At 43.7% G+C, this 15951-nt stretch overlaps 1 protein-coding gene across 4 annotated transcripts in view; it reads right to left on the reverse strand.

Annotated features, from left to right (window-relative positions):
- FGF13 (fibroblast growth factor 13) overlaps positions 1 to 15951 on the reverse strand; it is a 221411-nt gene that overhangs the window by 12510 nt on the left and 192950 nt on the right. The window lies entirely within an intron of this gene.

A 15951-nucleotide genomic window follows, 5' to 3' on the forward strand; every position in this document is an offset into this window, starting at 1 on the left:
AGTGAGCTTGCAGGACCTATCTGATCTGCTGCAGCTTCCCATGGCCCCTTTCCCAAGTGACTGAGTCAAGCAGATGAACTGAAGCAGGGTGAACTCTGCTCCCACCCACAGCTGGAGCAGGGCTGCCCTCTCCTCCCAGCAGGCTCAGGATTTCCCCCCAGAGCACCTTGTCCTTCTCATCATTCTCCTAAGCTTGTTATCTTCATTTCTTATAACAGTGGCTTCCACAGCTGAAGTCAGCACTGCGGAAAACATATTTAAAATGTGTCCATTGTTGTTTTTTATAATAAGCAAACTTTTTTTTTTTTTAAATATATATAGCTTTCTGCTCTCCGCTTTTAATTCTGGAAAACAGCACATAAAATTACCCAGTGTGCCTCTTCTGTGCCATTCATTACCTCCCAGCTCTCTATCATGTCTCTGCTTATTCATCTCTTGTCTTAACTAAGCGGACCTAATCTTTTCAAATCTCTCCTCATATGAAAAGTTCTCTGTGCCTCTAATCATTTTCATTACCCTTCACTGAATCCTTTCAATTTTTTCCCTCTATCATTTCCAGAACTGAAACACAACATTTAAAAAGAGGCTGTACCATTGAGTTGTATAACGGAGGTAGAGATATTTCCAGTCGCTGGTCTTATGACAAAGTAAAATGGTCTTTGCTGTTCAGCCTCATTATAGTGCATTCGTACAGAAGTTCTCTATCTTTTAAGTTGTGTCTCTGATAAATACAGTCCAATTTTATGGTGTTTCTGACCTTCTGATCCATCGGTGTAACCAAGCTTAAAAATTAAAGGAGCAGTGATGGAAGCAGAAGGCAGATAGGACCTCATTTTTCCCCCAGAAGTAGAGCAGAAAGCCCCAAAGATGCTAAGCAACCTATTTTAGAACACAGCCATTATTTCACAGATAACCTGCCAGCCATTGCAATCAGATTTCTAGCAGTTATAATTGACATCAAATTCTGCTATTGTCAAATCTCTCTGACACAGCTGTTGTGCAGTGTCCTCAGCTTACGTGCGTCATGCACTACTTTAAAAAAAATATAGATGTCCAAGTTGAGAAAGTCCTTTTAAAGTACTGAGACTGTGTTCTGCTCCCATCTAGACACAGCCTTGCAGCACCCCACTTGTTTTAATGGCCAACCCTGTGCCCGCTGCCATTTGCTGAAAGTATCCTGGTGAGGCGGTGATATGCAAACCCAAAGGGAGAGCCAGCAGGCAGCGAGCAGCTCCGAGGAGCAAAGCACAAGCAGCTCACTCAAACCAAGGCAGATGTGATGTCTCCTGAACGTGGCATAAAGAGACACCGGCCTGTCACTGCCCAGCCATCTGCAAGTTGGCAAGAACAGCTGAGAAAGAAAACACAACCCCCAGCCCAGTAGCCCATTTACACAATTACTCTTGTATTCATCTATGTGATCGCTGCCACTGGGGGAATCCCACGCTGCTGCTGGGGCTGCAGAGCGCAGGGCAGCACTGCGGGTTAATTTGCTCCTAGAACAAGGTGACTTGGCTGGCATTTGTTAAACATCACCTGGGAGCGCAGGGCAAGAAGGGCAGCACGACCTTTCTGTGTGCCTGGGCCATACCATCCCAAAGCACTGTTTTCAGTAATACGGGATGTGAGGAGCTGCAGGCATCGAGAAGCCTGGGATGGGATTCAGCAGCAGCTTGGGGTACCTCCACCTCAGCAGGACAGATGGGCAGCAATGCTGCACTGCCAAACACTGCCCTGCTACTCACATCAGCCAGTTAATTGGAAGAGTGGGGGATTTACTGCTCCAGCCTAGATATAGGACATCAGCCCTGGGATAAGGAGATGGAAGAGATCTCCTTCAGACCGTCACCCATGAATTCATGCAGATTTATCTGAGCATACTGAAGAAACAATAATCTAATCACTGTTTGCAGCAGGCTCTAAATCTGTTCATTTAATTACAAGCCAGGACGTGACCCTTTCAGCAGCAGATGCTGCTTGAAGGCTATGGGCAAAAGGAAAGAGTAAAAAAGGTTTCCCTTTTCAGGGGGGCAGGGCAGCTGAGCAAGAAACAGAACGAGTGCTACAGTCCTTCCCCTGGGGGAAGGTGACAACAGGGAATGCTGCTTCTGTGGCAACCTGCAAGCCAGCTGACAGCCTGTACAGCCGCTGGGAAAATTGATGTGGAAGCAATCCCTGTGTCCTCCACTGCTATGGGAAGGAGCCATTCTGGGTTGCTGATGGCAAACTTGTGGAGGTAGAGCTCATCTCAAGCTCAGCTGGGAGTCCCCTGTATCTCCACCCTGACACTGCAGAAAAAAGATGGGACTTGCCCCCAGGAAGTGCTTGGGGACGGATGCTGCTGAACGAGCTCTTTTTCTGCACACCACAGATTGCCTCTGCTCACTGCCTGCGAGGAGCTGCGAGTGAAAGATAAATAACAGCACGAGCTGCAGGAGAAGAAATAATGCCACGTTACATCAAACAGGTCCTCGCTTCCCTGTCAGCCTGGAGTCTGTTCTGCACAAAGCCTTGCCATTTGGCCTGTATATTTTATTAATGAGGATGCATATTTATGGCACCAAGGGTTAGCCGATCCTTTGGCGGTCAATAGCATCCTCTTAGGCCCCAGTTCTCAGCAAAGGCATTTGTCCTGCCTGCTGCTGTTCCTGCGTGCAGCCTGCATTGCTCTCAGGTGCCTGGAGGGCTCTACCTGCACCAGCACTGCCAAACTTAAGGAGCATAAAGCTCTGCAAAGCACTGAATGCAGCGTAGCCTTTAGATTGGTGTTACAGCCTAAAAATAGCACTGATCATAGAATAATATAATCATTACGGTTGGAAAAGGCCTCTAAGACCATCCAGTCCAACTCCAACCCACCCCCACCATGCCCATCACCACATCCCTCAGTGCCACATCCCCATGTTCCTGGAACACCTCCAGTGACGGTGACCCCACCGCTCCCTGGGCAGCCTGTGCATCACCTCTCTTTCTGAGAAGAACTTTTTCCAAATATCCAACCTGAACCTCCCTGGGTGCAACTTAAGGCCATTACCTCTCGTCCTATGTAATATCAAGCCTACAGGCTTTGCATTTTGGTTAACATGTTTGCATTCTCTGTTAATAAACATACACATTTTGATTTAAGAAACCAAGGGTATTTGATTTTTTTTTTTTGACTACTAATTGAGCTTACTTGCTTATATTAGGTGCAAATAATAAACTAAGCTTAATAAAATTAGGAATGTCACAGGTTCAAGGAGTTAGCTGCCTTCACTCTGATGACCAAAGCAGCATCTTTGTACGACCAAATGGTAATGAGACCTTTTCAAACGAGCTTGATTTATTGCAATCCATTTATTCATGAATGCAATGGATGGATGTTTTTCAAACCTCAGTAGTTCGACAATGCCAGGGCATTACTGGCATGCAAACCTGCTTCTTGATATAGAGCAGCAATGCTCTTTGGAATTTCTCCGCCCTCTCAGCTCCTGAAATTATGCTATTTATTGAACATATGCTGCTAAGAGGATCTCAGAGGGATTTTCGTATTAGACGGCAGGCTAATTGTGGGATTTGAGAGATTTCAGGTGGCAAAAAACTTTAAAAAACAAGATTATAAAGGATTATACAAGGAAGATGAGATCTATGACTGACCCTTCAAGCAAGAGTTGATTCTGACTGGGAGAAAACACTTGTTTCAGCAGGGGAAGGCCCCACCAAGAAAGGAATAATTACGCAGAGAACAGACAGAATTTCTCTCTGTGAGTGACATACATGCCTTCCCTCTAAGCAACACTTTGAGGGTCGGATTAACAGAAATTCACATTAAGAGGAGATTTCCAACACACTATGCATGAAGAACTGCAGCAGAGTCCAACCTCCTCTGCAGCAGGCACAGGTAACAGAAGCACACGTCTGCCTGTAATTCAGGGAAAGCATGCTTTAGCATTTAAAGCACTGCACTGCTCTAACAAGCAAGCTGGCACCACGTTGCTCGAGGAATGGGCGGCTTCATACATCCTAGGAATGCAGCCATCTCCATCTTCAGCAGAACCTTGGGAAGCAGCCCGGGCCCAGCACTGGGGAAACGTCCCCGCAAACATCAGAGCTGCGTCCAAAATACTTTTTTTTTTGTGGTTTTCTAGTTGATACTCCTCAACAGGGGCACAGCTGGGGGCATAGCAGGGATAATGCAGAAACATTTCTAATGCCTCACTGCATGGTCTGGCTATCCAATAACAGCTAAAGACCAGGCTGAATGCTACATCTCCTCTTATCAGATCTCAATGAAGGTAAGGGTGCAAGCCTTTTTTAGCAGTAATTTATGGGAAGCTTTCTCTAAAACAAATGCACAGGCTAATAGGAACTCCTGTCCTTCTAAGGGAAAGCTGGAGCCGAAGCACAGAGATAAGCCTCGAAAGCTCTGCTTTCCTTCTCTCTCCCATGCAGTGATACAGCCTTCACAAGGGTCTGTCACTCAGTGATTTTATACCTCACTCTTGCTGCCCCTGGGCTGTGTGACCAATGATTCTGGAGCCAGACTGTTGGGAGACACGGGGCTGCTGTTGTCTGAGCAGCGGAGGAGACGTGGGTCCCTGCTAAAGCTAATTTAAACCTGGAAGGCACCCAGATGTCTCAGGGAAGGGTGCAATTTAAAACCCGAACCTAAGATAGCCCGGGCTACAATCGCAGATTTCTGGGAAATCAGCGTGGAACAGCTGCTCCACGAGCCAAGCCCTGCAGACCTTTGCGTTACAGCATTTCGAGAGGCAAGCTGTTGCCATTCTGAGTTATCTCACTGAGGAAAGAAAAAAAATGATGCAGCAAAACAGCAAGTGTAAAGTGTGACTAAATGAGCACTCCCTGGCGTACAGAGCTGCACCAGCAAGTCACTCGGATTCCCTGAGAGCTCGAGTCAAGGAACAGTTGCATCCCAATCCCAAGGAGGAATCTGAGAAGCGAGTCCAAAGCTTCTCAAAACTACCAGCATTTTTCCTTGAGAATCTAAACTGCCCTGGATCTGTTCTGCTGCTAAAATCTGGTAATCTTGTTTCCAAGTCAGCAGACAAAAGCTGGCTGCAGCCAGCCAGAGAGCAGAGAGCAAAACCACTCTGCAATTGATAGCAGAAAGGTGAGCTTGTCCATCTGAAAAGGTGATAGCCTTCCCATTTACCCATTGGCTGATCTTCCATTTCACTGTCTAGGGGCAGCCCTTTGTCACTGTAACATAACAAGCAGCAAAAGAGGGCTGAGGGAAGAAGGCGTAGCAGGGTAAGGATTCAAGGGAAACACTGGTGAATCTGATCTGGGTCTGCATGGGGATAATGTGCTGGCGAGTCCAGAAATGCCATTTTCATGCAGGCAGACAAGGCTCCGTGGGCATCCTCAGGCTTTGAGGATTTTGTGGCTGAACCCATGATGACCAAATGGGGTTAATTAATTTGCATTTAAGTTCTACTGCTGAAATAAAATAAGAGTTTTGCTGAAATAAATGGGGTTTGTCTATCTGAGTATCCTTGAGGATCTGAGCCTGAATTTGGACCTGCACACAGGAGCCTGAGCTCCGATTCATCTCATCCGCCTCCAGGCACTTAAAAGCAACACCAAAGCTTGGGTCCACCTGGGATTTTCCTGCCCTCAACAAGCACGTTGGGATAAATTACCTCTGGAGGGGATAAGGGAGCACGGATCCACCATGTTTGACTGCTGCACCACAGACCCTGCTGTGCTAAAGGGTTTGCTAAGTGAGTTCATTAAATAGAGTACTGAGTAGAGGAGAATTTCTGTCTGCTCCCTTCCAACCAGGGAGGTTTGCCCCAGATCAGCCCTGGCATCAGCAGCCTGACTACTGAAACAGAAGGAAATTACCTTGGGTACATCCAAGATACAGTTTTCACTTTGAAATATTTACAGGGATTTCTTTCTCCTTCACTGGAACAGCCCCTATACCTTATTTTGGCAAAGTTCCCAATGAAATGAATCACGACTTCGCCTGAGTTAGTGCGCCAGGACTGAGCTCTGAATTATTAAAAGGGAATGATATGTAAGAATTTATGTCGATTTTCAAAACAGCCCAGCAAAGGTAGAGAAAAGCCTTTCTTTGAAACTAGCAGAAGGTACGTGGCTGAACTCCTAGTCTGCTTTGAAATCTCAGCACTAGCTTTTTAGTGAGACACGGTGCCTTTTAAACCTCATATTTTAATCATCAGACTTCTGTACAATGCAGAACTCTTGCCTTGCTGCTTTGGTTCAAATACAACCTTCCCCATTATGGGCTTTGCAGTGTAAGTGAGCCCCTTGTATCACAAGCTGATGTTCTCCTGGCAGGGAAGCCAAACGCTCCTCTCCTTCCTCCTGCAAAATAATCTGCTGTAGGAACAGGCAAACAGAACTTCCAGAGCAACCTGTCCATATTCCTCCTTGTTCCTACACAGCGCACCCAGAGAGCCAGGTGAACACCAGATACTGCTTTAGGCATTGCATTAGTAAAATTAGCCTCAGGTACAGCAGCATTTGCAGCTCATCAGATAATTAACTCTTCCTGGGTTTGGGCTTTAGTCTGTGCCACCTGTGCAGCCACTTCCCACATTTACTTAGTTCAGTAACATCACATGAAAATTACCACCTTGGCAGCACCTTTCAGTACTTTGTATGATATCTTCATAATTTTGAAAGTAGTATTTTTCATAATTATTCATATCTAGCTTTGCCTAGGATGTCCGAGTGCAAATTAATTGAGTGTACAGATTAATTGTTTCCTTTCTGTGGGATGCAAGTTTGGCTGCTGGCGCCTCATCTTTATAAGCTCACATTGGTGAAACTCAGCTCTCTGCTTCAGCATATCCTATCACTGCTTATTGCTGAAAGGCAGTTTCTGTCAGAGCTGAAAACACAACCACAGAATACAAACTGTAAAATGATGTGGAAGAAAAAGATTAATTTCTTCCCCTAGACACTGCAAAGCCATTACCTGTTTTTGAATGGCATTTCCAATTCTACACTGGGAACTGCTAAAGCATTTACATAAGAATGCAGAAATGCACACATTATCACTGCAGGAAGCACTTAAATTTTAAGATAATTATATAGTATGGAAACGATTTCAAAGGACTCAAACAAAATAACAACTAATTCTAGAGAGTCACCCTTTAAGATGATTATTACCCTGCACTACCGCTGATCTCTCGCTAAAAAAATCCTTCTCTTTACAATTATATGCGCATTATAAATTCCTACTTTGTTCTCCCACCATCAAGCTCCTACAGCTGCCGCCAACAAATCTGCATTATCTGAGAGCTTAACCAGACAGCCACATAGTCACACTGTGAGCAGGGGTGAGCCACACTACTGCATGCTCAGGTGCAAGCCTCCCTCCACCCTTGCCTTATGCCAAGTCCTCTCATTTTAAAGCTGCCTGAGTTGAACCTAGGGCAGTAACCTCAGGCACAGGGACACTGGCATGTCTGTGTTGGAGGAACATGATGTAGAATGGTGTCTTGATGCAGGCAGAGTGCTTGCAACAAGGATGCCATGAGTGCTCATTCTCGCCTGGGCAAACCAGTAGAGATTTGTTTGGTCAGCAGAGTTCCAGACAGAAAATCACATCTGAATGGAGGCAACCTGGACTTGTGTCCATGGAGAAGTGCACTTCTGTAGAGGAAAACCTTCTGCCCCAGCAGTGTCTTCTGTTGCCTGTCCCCAGTGACACTCTTCACAGAATCATAGAATCATTCAAGTTGGAAGGGACCCCTAAAGGACATCTAGTCAGCTCCTGTTCTGCCCCTTGCCCCATGGCTGCCATTCTCCTCTTTCCTTCTCCCTCAGAATCAAAGGAAAAAAAAAAGAAAAAAGGAAACATTCTGCCCAGGTCTTTTGCTAAAGGCAAACTCAGCTGGGGAAAACCTTATCTGCCAAATCCTAATATGTTTTTATCAGATTTCTGCAGAGAGATTTGGAGGAACTCATGCCAAAGTGAAACACTTGCTTCTCTCTCTTTCCTCCCAGCAAGGATGAAGTGAAAATCTCTTGTCTCAGATATTATGGAGACAGAAGGAATTCCCATCCCAAGACTCAGTTTAAATGCGTTTTCCAAGTCTAATTCTTCAAAACAAGTGCAGTGATGGAGCTGAAATTTTCCCACAGACTTCAGTCTGAAAGGAAAACTGATAGATTTTAAATCAAACAGTTCAATTCTGACAGAGTATGGAACAGCTGAAAACAGTTTCCGGTACTGGGAAGCATCATCCGACTTCCTGAAAGGTGTGGTCACCTTTCATAGAGCTGTCTGGAGAGAACCAAAGAATCTGAGGTCTGAACAAAAGCAGAGGTGTTTGCTTGGCAATAGGGCTCCTGTGGAAATTTAATTAGGCTTGCACTATGGACTAGAAAACATTCCATACAGAGTTGGCACAGATTCCTGTCCACTAAGTAATGCTCTACATGAGCAGAATGCCACCAGCCTCTGCAAAATGCCTCACAGATTTATGTAAGGCTTTATCAGATAACTTCAAGCAGATCAATGCGAGGCAATACATATTCACAGCAGTTATTTAAATCAGGCAGAATTACTGTCTCTTCTTTCTTACGGTCAGCTGGGCTAGCCTCACCACTGTGCTCCCAAGACTTTCTGGTAGAGGAAGGAAGTGATAAGAAGCCTCACATGCATCAAGCATCAGTGGGTAGATGAGGTCCTGTTTCTCCAAACAAAGGAGGAGCTGAGCCAGCCCCAGGCAGAAATCACTTTCCCTCCTGTTTGTCCCCATGGATGTAATCCCCCCAATTCCAATTTCCTGTTATAAAACAGCAGTGATGACAACTGTGGGGAGTAATTAATGTTTGCACTCCGTTGTGAAGGTGAAGACTACTAAGTAATATCTCAATGTAATCACATCTACATAGTTGAAGTGTGCTTAAAAAAAAAAAATATTTTAAGAGATTTAGCTTTCCTGCTCACAGCAGCACTCAGTAGTGGTGGCAGCTAGGAATGGGAAGGCCTGAATTATTTCTTCAGACAGAAAAATGATTTTTTTTAAAAAAATAGTTGCATGAATTATGTCCAAAAAGAGCTTGTAATCTAACTATCAGATGATGTATAAGGTCACTCATCATGGACAGTTTTAACATGATACCTCTGATATACAATTAAATATGGTTCAGTGATTCACTAATAACCTAGCTTTACAAGACAGGCAGAGATGTAATGCACAACTGGTCTACCCTCCCACTTTAACTCTGTTACAAAAAAAAAAATTGAAATGAATATTTTTGAAGATATATCACCACATCAGAGACCAAGACAATGGAATTGGAGATTTCTAACAGAAAGAAACTGAATTATTTTTCTCAAATCAAATGAACAAAGGCAAAGAATCCTGTTAGGATGGGGAGTGTACTGCACAAACCGCCTTTAAAACCCAGCAGAAAATTCTTTGTATTTTTAGCATCTCCAACTAATTTCTCAGATGTAACATAATGAGGAAAAACTTGGGGAAAAAGGAAAAGAAAACTAAGGCAGTTGAAGTGGTACACTCACTGAAATACTGGGTGACTTAGGAAAGTCATTCTCTTGGTTAGTTCCCTACTTCCTACTCTGATGTTGGAACTGGGACTTGTCTGCCAGCAGCACCTCCCAGTGCTTGGATGTTATTTCCTCATAAACCATTTCAAGGAGGAGGAAATGGAAACCAAGTTCTTACACATTTTGCCCAAGGCTAATGGGGTATCTGTCTGCCAGCGTGGATTATAACCCAGGAATGACTCTTGCACACCACTGCATTTAGTACAAACTTCCCCTGTCTCACTGATGGCACCAAGCTGTCCTGCACATTGAGACAAAGACAAGTTCAGAGCCCTGTGGCTTCCTGATTTTTAAACCTGTAAAGAATCCTTGTTCTTTCATTACTATATCCTTCAACATTGCTACACCTGTCTTTTGCCTTTTCTCTATCCCTTCCCACACTCCCTTGGGAGGGTGCACAAAATATTTAGCTAGGACTTAGGGAAGAGCATCCAGTCTTGCTTTCTCTCGAGGGGTATGGTCACATCTCCTTTTTACAGCGTTAAAGGCACAAGGCGTAGCTGCAAGAGTCACCCAGGCAAGGAGACTCTCTTTGTTTGAATTATTGTTTTCTGGAGTGCAAGTTTCTGTAACAACGCTGTACTCACCTCTGCCTGTGCTTTCCAACTGCAGGTGCTGAAAAAGCAGGACAATTTGGGGGATATTTTTAGTTAATAAAGCCTGTTTCACCTGAGGTTGGCAGCACTGCACTAACCATTGATTGGCAAACTGTTGGCACTGGTACCTGGCTGACAAAAGAAAGCAGAGCTATGTCAGCAGCGAGGTGCTACTGCAGTTCTAGGAATTAATTAGGTACCATGCACTGAGAAGCTCCATCCGTGGCCAAGAAGAATCCACAGTGGTGTTGGTGGGGAAGCTGGTGGGATGGTCTGTTGCTGATCATTATGTATCAGTAGAACACAGTTAATGTGCATCAGCAACTGCGTGCTGCACCAGTTAGGGTTCAGAGCTACAAGTAAGTCAAGTGCTTTATTTGTGTAATTACAAGGAACCGATCCCCGGGGGTCGTACAAATAATTCAGTGTACTAGCTAAAAACGAGCTTTCTGAGAACATTTACACTGGTATAATCTGATGGGATGCAGAGTTCTGGAAAATAAATGCCAAAGGGGATGAAAACACAGCTAAAGCTAATTTTTTTTTTTTTTTTAATCAAGTGAATATTCACATTCCTCCTCCCCCCCCTCCCATATTTGCTCAGCTTTAATGAATAGCTTCCTTGCTGCTTCATTTTAGTCTCTTCCATTTTGGGGAATATATCCCAAGTTGAGGAATATCATCTGAGGCTCAGCAGAACTGCCAAGGAGTGAAGGGCAGCACACAAAGCTGCACTGCACTGCACACAGGAGAAACTTCTGCCCATTACATGAACAGACAGCCCTTTCAGGCAGCTTCTGAAAAATAACCTCTGTTATTAAATTAATCACCTTGTGTCAAATGGTGGAGTGACAAGAGAGAAAATTTACCTCAGCAATAACTCAGTTCTAAAGGTATATAGAGAGGAGGAGGAAATTGGGTTGTTGCAGATACAGCAATAACATCATGAAGCAAAATCCAATATTGGAAGTGATAAAAGTTTCCCATTCCAATATTCCTCAGTGACAAGTATGAAAGACTATGCATAAGAACAAGGAAAAAAGATTAAAGATAGCATCAGTTAAAAAAAAAAAAAAAGCCTTTGAAAAGGGAGCGAACAGGTAATTAAACCCTCAAAAGCAAGAAGATCAGAGCATTTGGGAAACTTGCAAAGATACCAATCCCAGTAACACACGCTTTGGATCCTCCCCACTTTGTTTTGCTAAACGTTCTGCAAAGCTGATTTAGAGAGATCCCGGCCCAAGGGCTGCCTCCCCCACTCTTGAGCTAGCCTTGTTCCCACCAGCCTGGAAAAACAACAGGTAAATGGAGGCACGCAGTGTTCAGGTGGCAGTGGTACCGACAAGGCAAGCCAGAAACAAAACGGGTGTAGCAGTGACATGTTTTCTAACAGCAGTGACAGATTTTAATAAGCAAGCTATTCTTAAGTTTTGATTTGAGGTGTATATAATTAGGTAACGTGGGTGTTGAGTGATAAAACCCACAGGAAAAACACAAATTAGAAACACTTTTTTTGGCATGTTTCACACTAAATGGCACTACTTTTTTTTTGTTTGTATTATTGTGCTTGAAAAATAAAAGAAAAAAATACTTTTTCTTTTCTTCTTCAGCATCAAAAAGAAATACTGGGGACAAATGACACCACTTTTTTCCAAATCTCCTCTTTAAAAGCTGAAGAACCCCTACTTGTGGTTTGAATTCCTTTATTATTAACTGACTTCCTACAGGAGCTACAGGCGAGAGCTACCGCATCATTTTCAGGTTTTCTGGTGACTACTTTCACAAAACTAGCTACAAACAGCTCAATATTGCCTTGTTTTGCATTTCAATAAGAAGAGGGAAAGCTGGAAAAACTCTATGCTGATCAAAAGCAAGAGTTTGCACTCAGTTTCAAGAGTATCCTTCTGAAGGAAATACAGAAGTTGAAAAAATAAGAGAGTTTTTGATCCACTCTGAACTTCTAAACATTTGCTCTCATGGCAAGATGTTTCACGTTCTATAGATGTGAAATGCCTAGGACAACTTCCTATACAGATTTCAAAGATTGCTACGTCTTAACCATCATCACTATCAGGCTGAAGGAGGAATCAATAGAGCATTTGTACAAAACACACATTTCTATCTATCTGTCCCAGAAATTTAATCAAATCCTTTTAAAATAAGCTAAATTATCTCCCCTAAATTTATAAAGTGAAGCACTTCAGTGTCTTACAACTTCAGAATTTCATATAGGCTTCTGTTGGCCACTAATTTGCAACCCCCTCTTTTTAGAGCAAGTTAATATCTTTCAGCCCCATGAAATTTACGTAACAACACACCTCTATCTACAGCACTCATTATGAGTAAAAGCACAAGGTTATTATTTCCCAAGAAATCCAGACCATCTACTGAGGACAACCAAAGATAGATGCTGTTATTGAAAATACTAGAGCCAATATAGATCTTGGGAAACATGATTTGTCCAAATCTGTGAATGAACATCCCATGTAACAGCACTGACAAACCTCATCCAAGTTCTACTTGATTTACGTTTTAGCTTCACCCCAAATATAATATGCAAACAAAACCAAAATCCCACCCTATGCTCCATTTAGGCTATTACAGAACACGAGAACTGAAATCGTAATGCTGAAACATTCTTAAGCCACGATACCTGGTTTTTATATTTTTCCCTCAGGAATTTTAGAAACCAAAACTTACAGTTCTTCTTCTGAACTTGGCCATCTCTCAGTATTTCTGTCCCAAGCTCTGTTATCCTCGTGGAGCAGCAGCCTTACTTCACAGATACTGATATATAGCACCTCATACAAAGGATTCCTGATCCTGGTTCCAGAAGTATCTTCCTAGAGGTGTCATCCACTTCAATTCATAACAGCAGTGATTAATAAGAATTAGAAAATAAGACCAGCAGCAACAAGAGCTTAGGGGGAATGCTACACTTTTAAATGAAAGCTGATTAGTCTCAGTTACTCCTTCCCGGCTAACAGTGAGCTGTAATACTTCTTGATTCTGTCTGCTTCCCTGCTTGGCTTTCTGTAGGGTGAGGAAGCCCTTCATTTTTATGACCTGGAGAGCAAAGTAGCAGTGTTTTCCGTGACACCAAAGCTATGATGAGCTCAAGAACAGGAGTCTTTGCGAATAACCTACACAATTTTTTTTTCTTTTTGTTTCACTGCCTTTATACTTAACACAAAATTGCAGCTGTCTCAGAGGGAGGAGACACTTTAAACTCAGCTGGGATGCTGCTGCATGCAGACACTGGGCTCAGACTGCTGCTATATCCAGACAGCCTTTGTGACCTTTGCTGCTCTACTGCAAGGTGCTGCGCACTGATGGGATGATGCTGTAAGTAAAAGCCAGGAGCAGTAGGAAATGGACTGCTAGAGCATCTCATTAAGTTCCATTAAAGGGTCTAACCACTACCCTTGGATTGACTGTCAGAAGGAAAACATCTGTTTTATCTAATGATTTCTACTGATGCTATTCAGATCCCAGCAAGTTTGAAATGTTGCCCCTTATGTACTTGCAGTACATTTCCCAATTAAGAACGGAGCGGTTCTTTTTATAGTGAAGTGGGAGATTTGCAGTAACTACTGTAACTCGATTGTAGGGAAGATCTCCAGGGCTTGATTAACATTCTTTATTGCAAAAAATCTATCCTGGTAAGAAAAAGCACAATTTTAACTCCTACAGCAGTTTACCAGGTGAGCTCTGCCCTGGGTGTGACTCCTCTCAGTCCCACTCACATCACCAGGAGGTTGCAAGATGTGTCCGAGGCTCAATGTACAGAAATAGAGCCACTTGTACTCGTCATCAGAGAAAAAAAGGACAGATTCACAGAATTACTTACACAAAGGCCAACCTGGGAGGGTGACTGCATTGTTTGATATGCAGGAAGCTGTTTCCCACAGAAAAAAACAGTTTCGAGGAGGCTGTGACTTAGCCCTTATCACTTCTCGACATAAAAAGAAAATGCTTTTACCAGCTAATGGTACAGAAAAGTGCACAAGTGGTTACTGTAACCACAACAACACATTCAGAAGCAGTGAGACAGAAAATGAAATGCCCGATAAGCATATGTTGTTTTTAATAAAGAATGGCTTAGTGCTAAGTGGACCACACCGTCTCCGGGGTTACGCTGCAAAAGCAGAACAAGGGAGGACCCAGTGCCCCTGGGAAGCCCTGCTGTGTCCCGGCTGCACACCAACCCTAGCACAGCCCTGGTCTTCAACTCCCGTGCCCCTCATCTCATGCTGCAAAACAGGGCTGAAAACTGGTCTCTCTCTGCTACCCTTGTGTAAGCCGTTCAGTTCTCCCAGGCACAGCAAAAGTGCTTAATGTACTCTCAGGGAATTTAGGAATAACATCATTTGGTCACAACAGAGATTTGGAAAGGCAGTTTTGTTGTGACCTCGCATTAACTGTTCATTTATTACGCTGTGAGATTGCCCGAGTGTTATCAACATTCAGAGGTGTGAATGCACCAAGTGCAGACGTACCGTGGACTGACAGTAATTTATTTTGTAGAACGGCTGAGATGAGATTGGAGGACAAGCACTGCCATCCAGGTGGCTTTCTGACACAAGCACAATGAATCAGCCATCAGCATTTCAAACTTGTTCCTCTGAAATTCTGGAAAAGTGAGAGGGGACGGCTCTCACCACCCCACCCCTCCCACTGCTCCCGCCACCAGTGAGCAACATTTAAATGAAGTGGACTTCAAGTGCTCTTTGCTTTACGCTGTAACTAGGGTGCCTAAAACCAACAGTGGTTTACCTGCAGTGGAAACAAACAGAAAAATCACCCCTTTTCCTACCGCAAAATCTTGGTAGACACTGCTTGTGGCTCCCTTCCTATGACATCTTGCTCGAGCATGGAGAGTTGGCAGCCCTGGTCACCCTAAGGTTGTCTGATCACGATGTAGGACCTCCCCCCATCTGCCTTTCATTGTGTCTGCCTTGAACAGGTGGGAAAGGTTGCTACCAGGTGCAAGCTACAAGTGGGAGGCAACACAGAGGGTCATAATGGTTGGACTAGACGATCTTAGTGGTCATTTGCAATCTTCATGATTCTATGATGCTATAATCAGTTCTCATGGCAAGCAGGACATTGGATGGACCCAAGTCAACAAGAGCACTCCAAGAACAGCCAGGCTGTGAAGATGCTCCTCTTTTTTGTTCAACCACCACCAGACTCCTTACACAGTTCCCTGCAGTGTAATTTGTTCGTTCTTCGGAATGGTTATAAGAAACAACAAGCTCAGCTAAAAGTTCATGTGGGAATGGGAATCCGGCTCCAGAACAATCGTTACTACGGCACCAATGAGCCTAATGAGCAGCAACAAATAATGGTGAGAGAATTTACAGAGAAAAGAATACGTCGCCTCATCTAAATGAGCAAATCATCATTATTAAATTACCGTCTTCTCTAGATAGTGCTGAGCTGATTGAATCCCACCAAAATATGCACTGAATGTTGCATTATAGCGAACACTGGGTTTCTCTGAGCACTCATATCCTGAGCTGAGAAATGCCAACTCAATATTTTTGCTTAACCTGGTCACTTTGACCCCACTTTTGAGAAGGCACAAAAGCAACTGCTGCTTTCACAAAATGAAGTTTCTGATAAGGTGTTGCAGGTTCCACACCATTTCCTGAAAGGGAGATAAGGAGAGAGCTTGTACCTCACATCCTGAGCAACAGTGACTCAGAAAATCCAACTCTAGGTACAAAAAGCACAGATCCAGGAAAACTCATCACTTGATAGAGAAAAGTCATTCCAGTAGAGGGATGAAAG

The sequence above is a fragment of the Numida meleagris genome, chromosome 8 (genome assembly GCF_002078875.1).
Source record: "Numida meleagris isolate 19003 breed g44 Domestic line chromosome 8, NumMel1.0, whole genome shotgun sequence".
NCBI lineage: Eukaryota > Metazoa > Chordata > Aves > Galliformes > Numididae > Numida > Numida meleagris.